Source organism: Lagopus muta, chromosome 1 (genome assembly GCF_023343835.1).
Source record: "Lagopus muta isolate bLagMut1 chromosome 1, bLagMut1 primary, whole genome shotgun sequence".
NCBI lineage: Eukaryota > Metazoa > Chordata > Aves > Galliformes > Phasianidae > Lagopus > Lagopus muta.
In genome coordinates this window covers 126,497,582-126,506,186 of record NC_064433.1, presented here as the reverse complement: position 1 = coordinate 126,506,186, position 8,605 = coordinate 126,497,582, and the positions used below count along the sequence as shown (strand labels likewise).

The 8,605-nt window shown below is 34.5% G+C and overlaps 1 long non-coding RNA gene across 1 annotated transcript; it reads right to left on the bottom strand.

Annotated features, from left to right (window-relative positions):
• Positions 1–511: 511 nt before the first annotated feature.
• On the bottom strand, positions 512–8,166 carry LOC125685561 (uncharacterized). The gene is made up of 3 exons (XR_007373470.1): positions 8,076–8,166; positions 2,520–2,609; positions 512–1,613 (listed from the first exon to the last, which is right to left on the bottom strand). It is a non-coding gene; the product is annotated as an uncharacterized LOC125685561 (long non-coding RNA).
• Positions 8,167–8,605: the final 439 nt, after the last annotated feature.

Genomic DNA, 8,605 nt, shown 5'->3' with positions numbered 1-8,605 from the left:
TTAATGAACTGTAATTACTGACTTCTTCTGTTTGGTGTGCAGCAATGGAAGAACTGTTTTCATTTTAATTTCCACCCTGTAGTCACACTGATCAAGATAGCAGTACAGGGGAGGGGAGGTAAGGGGGGAGAAAAAGAGGGGAGAGGAGAAATCGAGTTCTAATGTAGAAATCCATTTAAATATAGTCACATTTAAAAAATTAATTTTTCCTGGATATAAGGGTAGTCACTTCTTCATACATGCAGATAACTCATTAAGAAAAAGGGAGCTAAGGGAGTTACATGTTCATCAAAAGGAGACAAAGCTATATTTAGAACTCTTTTTTTTTTTTTTTTTTTGTACATGTACAATTTTCTGTATCTTTTCAATAGCCTGAATACTCACTACAAGTATGAAGCCATGATGTAATTCTGAGATTGCTTGAGTAGTGAGTTCATCCTCACTGTATGCTGAGAATGTTGCTCTTTGTATTGCCATCTGACACCACTCAAATGTCAAGGGACCCATTTCCATCACTTTCTCAGGAGTAATGACAAGAAAGATTCAGAAAAAGAAAAGCCATGGTGATGTGTATATCATGTTGTCCTTGAGGGATTTCTCTAATGGCTCCTACAACAGTTTGTGTTATAAATGCAGTGCCGAGGTATTCAGATGACAACATTTTCTAGATCTTACAAATGCACACAGACAGCAGGGAATATTTTTATTTCCTGCTGCAGCCCTTGCTGTGCAAATAGCATATATATGATCTTAATACAGTTATAAACAACTAAGGTATCACTGCTGGCAGAATGCCCATGTTGCCATCAAGATTCTGAGCAACATCACAGTGGAACAAGAGGAACCTGCCATGACTTAATTCATCTAAATGGCAATTAAGACCACAATGGTACTTGTTCATGAAGAATTGAACACATCTTTTGGCCCTCTTCCCTTGAATCTTGCTACTCATGGATAGATGTGAATATCTGTACAATTCTGCATAGCTCTAATATTTGTGGAAATTTCTAATATATACTTATTTCTCATAATGAGAAATGTATAAATAATTATACAGGTTCTTACTGAAGTTAAGTATGTCTGTAAATGATACTCAAGCATTATGAAATATATGAAATGATACCCAAACATCCCTAAAACCATTCTTAAAGCCAAACTAGTTTTGAGTTGTACATTAGTAGCACATGGCACATCAGTGCTATGAAGTCAGGCTGTCTGCTCATTGCCAATTCTATTCTTGATCACTAGTGGTGACATTACTATTTATCTTTGTTAAAGATAAGGGTGTTAAGACAGGATGTATTCTCATGAAGTGTGCATATGATGACAAGACTGGGCAATAAACATACTAGTAAATAGTGTTCCTATTTATATGGACCCTGACAAACAGAGGAAATGATCTGACAGGGAATCCCAAGATATTCAGAGCAGGAAAACGATCTTGGAGTGGAATAATCCATATGGTAGAACAGAAAGGTGTCTGGCCAAACAGGGACTTTGTGGAAAAGAACTTGGGATCCCAATGGGTCATCCTAGACATCCTGGGTTGTATCAGCCGTAGTATTACCAATAGTTTCATGGTAACTTTGCATAATCGATTAAGTATTCTCTTTCTGGGGAAAAAAAAAAAAAAAAAAAAAAAAAAAAAGAGGTAAGTTAAAGGTAAGTTGCTAGAACATTTTTTTTTTTTTTAAAGCTTTTGTTCTCATTTATAGCATTTTCATAAGGAAATTCTAAATAATTTTAAGTATACCTATATGTACTTAAGTATAAGTATATAAGTCATTGCAAAACTGTTGAAAAAAAAGTTAGAAAAATACTACATTTGTATTCTGGTGAGATATAAACACTAATATGCTAAAGTCAGTGGCATGTTTTCAAATTATTTCCACAATAATCACAAATTAAAATATCAATTTGAGTGTAGTTTTCACCACTTATTCTTTGTTTGAGCATAAATGAAGAATAAAAAAATGTATGGAAAATGTATACATTTATGAGGCAATATTTTACTAATTCTTCTGTTTCACCACATTCTAGCAATTTATAAGACGAATTCACATGACCCATCTCTCAGATAAATTAACAGCTAATAAACCATTTTGTGCCCAATATACAATTCAATCATATGTTGACATAGAAAGTAGGCTCAACATTCCATCTAGTATACAGTGCAAAATCTTTAATGCTTTCAAGCTGTTACTATTAACTGCTTTCTACTCTAAACACTGAGGTTTGCTGTGTAGTGATTGCTATAGGAAAGAAAGCCAAATAAATCAGGATGACTCAAATTCTTGCTATGAATTCCTACTGGTCTCTTTCATAAATAACTGTAAACCCTTACAGTTGAACATTTGGCTTTCCTCTGTATTTTATCTTTATTACTTCAATCCACATACTGAAATCCCCTGTTTAATTTAAGGGAACCTTCAGAGCTGAGCTAATTTAATCAGTAGTGGTAAAGTGATTGTTGCTGATGCTTAAGGTAATATTTCACAAGGGAATACAGCAAAACTTACCACTCTGTGTTATGTGATGTTTTGCAGAATGTTTTCACTCTCTCTGCTTTTATCCACTTTCAGTAACCCAAGTGTGATAACATGATCCAACTACCAAAGAAAAGACAGACTATAAGCATAAAAAACACAGAAATGTTATTCCAATCAGTTAAATTTACACATGTTGATATCATCACTGCTATGGAGACCAAACACCAAATATATTACTATCCCACTGTCAACACAGGATAGCTAGATAAATCCATTCTGTACTTTTTAACAAAATGCTTTCAAATATCATTGTTTTCAATTACAAGCAACAGAAAAGACATGGAGAGATGGTTTTTAACGTAATCATAGAATGTACTTAATTTACTTACCAGGTATCTGAATCTTCTGAACATTTGTTTATAAACACAATTCAACCACACATTTTAGATTTATCTATGCAGACAGTAATGTAAATCTGTGCCTGTTTTCATATTTTGACCCAAAATATTATCAAGGGGGAATGCAATTGTCTGAGAGCAGCCACAGCTTGCTTATTTGTAAACCATCAGACATGGGAGATCAAGCAGGCTCCTGACTTGAAGGTTTAGTAGCTTCCAGGTGGCGCAGAATCAATCCAGTGTCTGTTTTACCCATGTAGATTCAAGCTGTATGCCACTGGCTTGTGTCAGTGCCAAAGAGTGCACTCAGTTCAAATTACCAGTATGGACACTTACATACACGGAATGTGCTTAAGAATACTTACGTGCAAATATAACTGCAAATTCTATTATCTAGTTTGGATTGCTGTCATGCAGGATATCTTGGAAAAATAATTAACTCACAATGCTTAGATGATGCATGTTTTCAAATACATACTTCAGGTATGCCCAGACTGAATTTGTTTTAAGTTACTCCAATTACAGCTCTCAGAGAATGCCAGCATGTCATAACACAAGAACAATCTAAATAAAATCAGGTGGAAACTTTGCTAGCTGTGATCCTAGGGAAAGTCTGCTAAGTAGCAAAATCCCCGTCTATCGTCTCCTGCAGGGTTTCAGAGAACCCACTTATGTCTCATTTTAAAGAAAGGAAAGAGGTGAAGAATCTCATTTATTAACAGAGCCAGATGTGCACTCTTGTGAAGAATGGACGCCAGACAATCATTTATATGTTAATAAGTCTGAGTATCCATGGCTGGGAGGGATGGACTCCTCAAGCAGCTTGGTAACTGCTACATTTAACAATACGCAGAGGTGGCTCTTGGTGCAGCCTGTATAAGATGCGTACGTGGTACTAACTTAGCTCAGAAGTGGGGATTTGAAACAATCACAGACTGCAAGCTATTAGTCAGAAGACTTCTTGAATCTTAAATATCAATATTTTTTCCATTACAGAGAATTACAAATCAAGTTCAAGACACTGCTATAAGTAAATCGAAAAATACTTCTGCTGCACTGAATGCAAGTAACTATCTAATTATAGAAAAGTTAAGAAGTTAGAGTTCACCCATCTTTCTTGGACCATAATGACAACATAAGATCCATTTTTTGTTTGCATGAACTCCATTAGTCCTGAAATAAAGATTGAGAACTATTATTCAATATAAAAAAAGCCCTGCAAACATTCTTTAAAAACAAACAAACAAACAAACAAAAAAACACTGGTGCAGGGAGAAATTACTAGGAGAGCACAAAAATGCAATAGATATAATATACTGACATAGATCATCTAGAATCTAGGAATAAATGTAGGAACTGCACTTCATCCACTGTACAGTTTCCACGCCACACACTGCCTTGGCTATCACATTTTACTGTACTTTATATTTCATCTGTATTCAGTAAAAATATAAATTTGCAGACTGAAGTAATTGTTTTAAAAGCTGCACTGGGATTTCACCTTGCTGTTCCTTACTCTGCTGTACATTTTTTCCATGTTATAGTATAACATAATGTAGTATTCAATTATCTGCCTTCTGAATAAATTAACATAAAATGAAAACATGCACATTAGCATTTAGCAAGATATTTCTTCGTTCTTTATAGAACTGCAGGAGCTTAAAGTATTTGTGGATATTTGGTGTGTCTTATTTATTTACTTAGGAATGCCTACTGACAAATATTTTGTAGATAAATGAGATAATTTATGTAACTCTATTGTAAAGCAGATGGGTTCCAACTTGAGTCAGAATCTGCTTAGATTGAATTAGAGAACTGTTCTCTCCAATTGGTTTTCATCTCTCTTTATCTGAGATAATAAGAGTAAGAACATCCTTCAGTTGACAACCAGATATTCCTTACAAAGTAACTGCTGCTGAAGGTTAGTTTTTTTACTTACTAGTACTACTTTCTTAAGTCAGTCTTTTCTACTGCTTTTATCGTCAAATGATTTATCATAATTTTACCTTCAGAAGTGTACAGCTTTGTTGCATTGCCTCCCAACGACACAGCTTCTATAAAGTTTCACCAAGATATTTTTATTCACTGTCTTCCTTCTGTTCTCCTGTGAGAGATTTCATCCCTCTGTTTTCAAAATCAACAATCTTGATTTCATAGATTTCATCTTCTTCTCCCACCCTGTGACAGAATTGCTATCTGGAATTTATATCCAGCATTAGGGTGCCTTGTTTTTTTTTGTTCTTCTAGTTGCTGTTGTTTGTTCATTTTTGTTTGTTTTCTTGTTTGCCCAGTGCTGTGTCTGAATCTCTTGCTATTCAAGAAAACATAAACTTGTGGACTTTTTATATATTGTTCTAAATTTACGATCTTTGTAAGTGCCAACATCCTCTGAGAAATCCAAAGTTATGCCACTCACAACTTAAAGATATTAAATAAATAAATAAACTAAAAATCAGAAATTGCTAGCATATTCAAAAATTTGGCATGAGTAACCATACACTTCTCAATTCTAATAATACAGTAAACTTTTGAAATTCAGGCTTTAAACCCATATTCTTAAATCTCTTCTAATAAATGCTTACATTATAGTTTATCTGACAGAAACAAAACAAAACAAAACAAAACAAAAAAAACAAAAAAAAACAGCTTAATACAAAGGATTCTCAGCAGAAAATAGTAGCTACTGTATTAAATTATCCATATTATCCAAGCATGCTTTTTTTTCCAGGGAAACCCTCTGCATTGCAATATCATTCTAAATAATACGCTTGAAGACATTTTCATAGGAAAAGTACAGTCTGCAGTTTACATTGTGTATTGCATATTCTTTAGCTCAAAATCAATTTGTTCTGTATAAACAGAATTTGTTTATGTAACAGATTACCTAGGATCAGATTAGGTCAATCTCTGTTGACACGGTTTGGAACTGTAATTGGTTTCTCTAATTGGTAACTATAAACTAGAATTTAATCAGCTCACATTAAGCACAAGCCTGTGCCATTAACTAGTAAAGTTTGTAGTCTCCTGGGAAAGCTTTGCAAATTGAAAACAACAAATAGGATTAAAGATCTATCTGTTTTTGCTCTATTGAGAAATATGTTTTGTAAAAGCATTTTATGCAGAATTTGCATTAACTTTTTTTTTTCCCAAACAATAAAGAATCATGTTAACAGTTTCGCCTTGACATGGAAGACTCCATTTTAGAGAGCAGATCTATATATTATATACTTTTGCTAAATGTAACTGAAAAATCAGTTTTCAGGCACGATATTCTTGTCTGGCACATTACGTACATCCTTTAAAAAGATCCGTCTGTAGTTTAAAAAAAAAAAAAATGACACAGAAGTGAGCAAAAAAAATCAGAGAATTTTAAGTGTGAAAAGGTTTTGGAAAAAATCACTACAAACAAGATGTATGGCCAGGTTCTGTGGGAAGGACAAGTATTGTTTGTACTCCAAGGGCATAATTCAAAGAAAAAGTGTGTCACCACCTCCACTGACTCTCCTCAGACTGATTCCTACTTGCAAACCCTCATAATCTAGAAATGTAGTCCCTAAGAATATTAGCTAAGCCTACATATTTCATTTCAGAAGTCATAAATTCTATTATATACACAAATAAAACTAGAAGGTAACTATTAGTCTGGACGAACAGGTCACTACAGTTCAGTCCAGGAGTAACAGTGAGAAAGTCATATGCATAACAAGAGAAAGAATGTAAAACTTAAAATTTAACATTAAATTTCATTTTTTTCTTTTCAAGACTAAATAAAGATTTTCTGATATAGCAATGCATATTTTGAATCTCTGTAGCAAATAACCAAGCTGAAATATCTAAATGTCAAAAGTTTATTCCAACAAATTCTGATTTCATTGTTGGCCCCTTGTGTTGGAAGACATTTGGGCAGCAAGCTGAAAAGTAATTATGTTATTGGTATGTCAATCTGCATCATAGTTACAGACAAATTGTAACCAGTGGACTATTTTTTGCAGGAAAGTATGAACATTTTTTTCATGTGCACACTACCCAGTGTCTTATTTCTGCCCTAGCTGCTGTTTCTTTATTTTGTTTTGATTTTGTTTGTTTTCATTTTGAGCATCAACAAACCTTCTGATGGGAATAAGTCCCCTGTTAGGATCCCTATAGACTTCTTTTTCTGCCTTCTATTTTCCATAATGTTCCACAGAGGAAAAGTTCTCCAAGGGAATAAAAATGAAATTGCAACTTGACATATAGGATGTTCTCATAGTTTTTAAATGAGTTGTTTCTGCAGATTTTAGGTATGCTTCCTCAGTAGCACTAACAGCATATGAAACCTGCACATAGTTCTGAAAGTCAAGAGCAAAACCTGCTGAGACCTAAGCCTTTATTTGCAGAAGTAAAACAAACAAACAAACAAACAACAACAAAACAACCATGTAATAATATTTACAAGCTCTGAAACTATTCTTAACCATGCAATATCTTTCAACAATACAACTTCATCTAACATGCGTTCTGCAGTATTGCAAGGAAGCTATGACATTTAAGTCATTAAATGTAGCTTATATAAAATGTTACAAACTTGAAAGTCTGTTACATCCCACTACAGAAGGGAGGGAGGAATGACCAGATTCACAAATTTACCTATTAGATTAAGGTAAAATGACACTCAAGGTCCAAACATGATAATCAATTTCAATGAGAATCTCTGTACTACAATTACATTAAAAGTATTACAATTATGTCTGTCTAAATTGTGTAAACATATAAGAAATCAAAGTGAGCCTTGCATTACTTTACAATTTAACAAGAGAAAAAGAAAGAAAAGGGAGGCAAGGGGGTAGGGACAGAGAAAGAGATCACCAGCTGGGATTCCAGCATTGGTCCAGTCAATGGGGAGAGGAGAGAGGTCCTTGGTCTGTGAGAGTGCTTGTCCTTAAGTTTCAAAGTATCAAAGTTTCAAAGCCAGTGAGAGCTTCTCTCAGGCATCCTCTTTCACACATTAGATATACCTGTTAGCTATCACAAGTTTGTCAGCAATTTTGCAACAAAAGAATTTTCAGTAAAGACCTTTAACATAAACAAGTTTGCAGTCAATTCTCCTGCGGCAAATAGGGGAGTTTTGGACAGAGCAAGGCTGTCCTGTCTCCACGGGGCTCCATCCTCCAACCAAGCCATCAACCTGTTGTCAAAATGATGGTCTTACCTTGCAAGTGTGTGAGCCAATTCCAGGCATACCACAGATAAAGTGTTTTACATTGGTCTGCTAAAGTCCATCTCACTGCTCGAAACACTTGCACTTAACAACCACAGGTGATCTGTGTCAAAAGTTAGCATCTCCACCCCCCACAAGCTGAATACAGCAGATAGAGTAAAAGAAGAGAAACAATGAAGATGAAGAAAAATAAGAGATAGTATTCTGGAGATCATAATACCTATGACAGTACTATGTTCACAATTACAGACAGGAAAATATCTAAAATAATAATTTCAATATTTATAAGCCATTTTCCCCTACCTCATGAGTCTTAATAATGTTAATGAGGAATCAACACAGTATTCAAGAGATGAGTCTGACAGTTGCATAGCTTGAAACAACTCCACAGACTTCCTGTGATTCCTCATTTTAGCGCAGGCCTCCACACCATTGTTCAAATATCTCACAGTTCATCTTCAGTTGTGTTGATTCATACAAAATACACAGAAAATAAAGAAAGGGGACAAGCTAGCATAGAC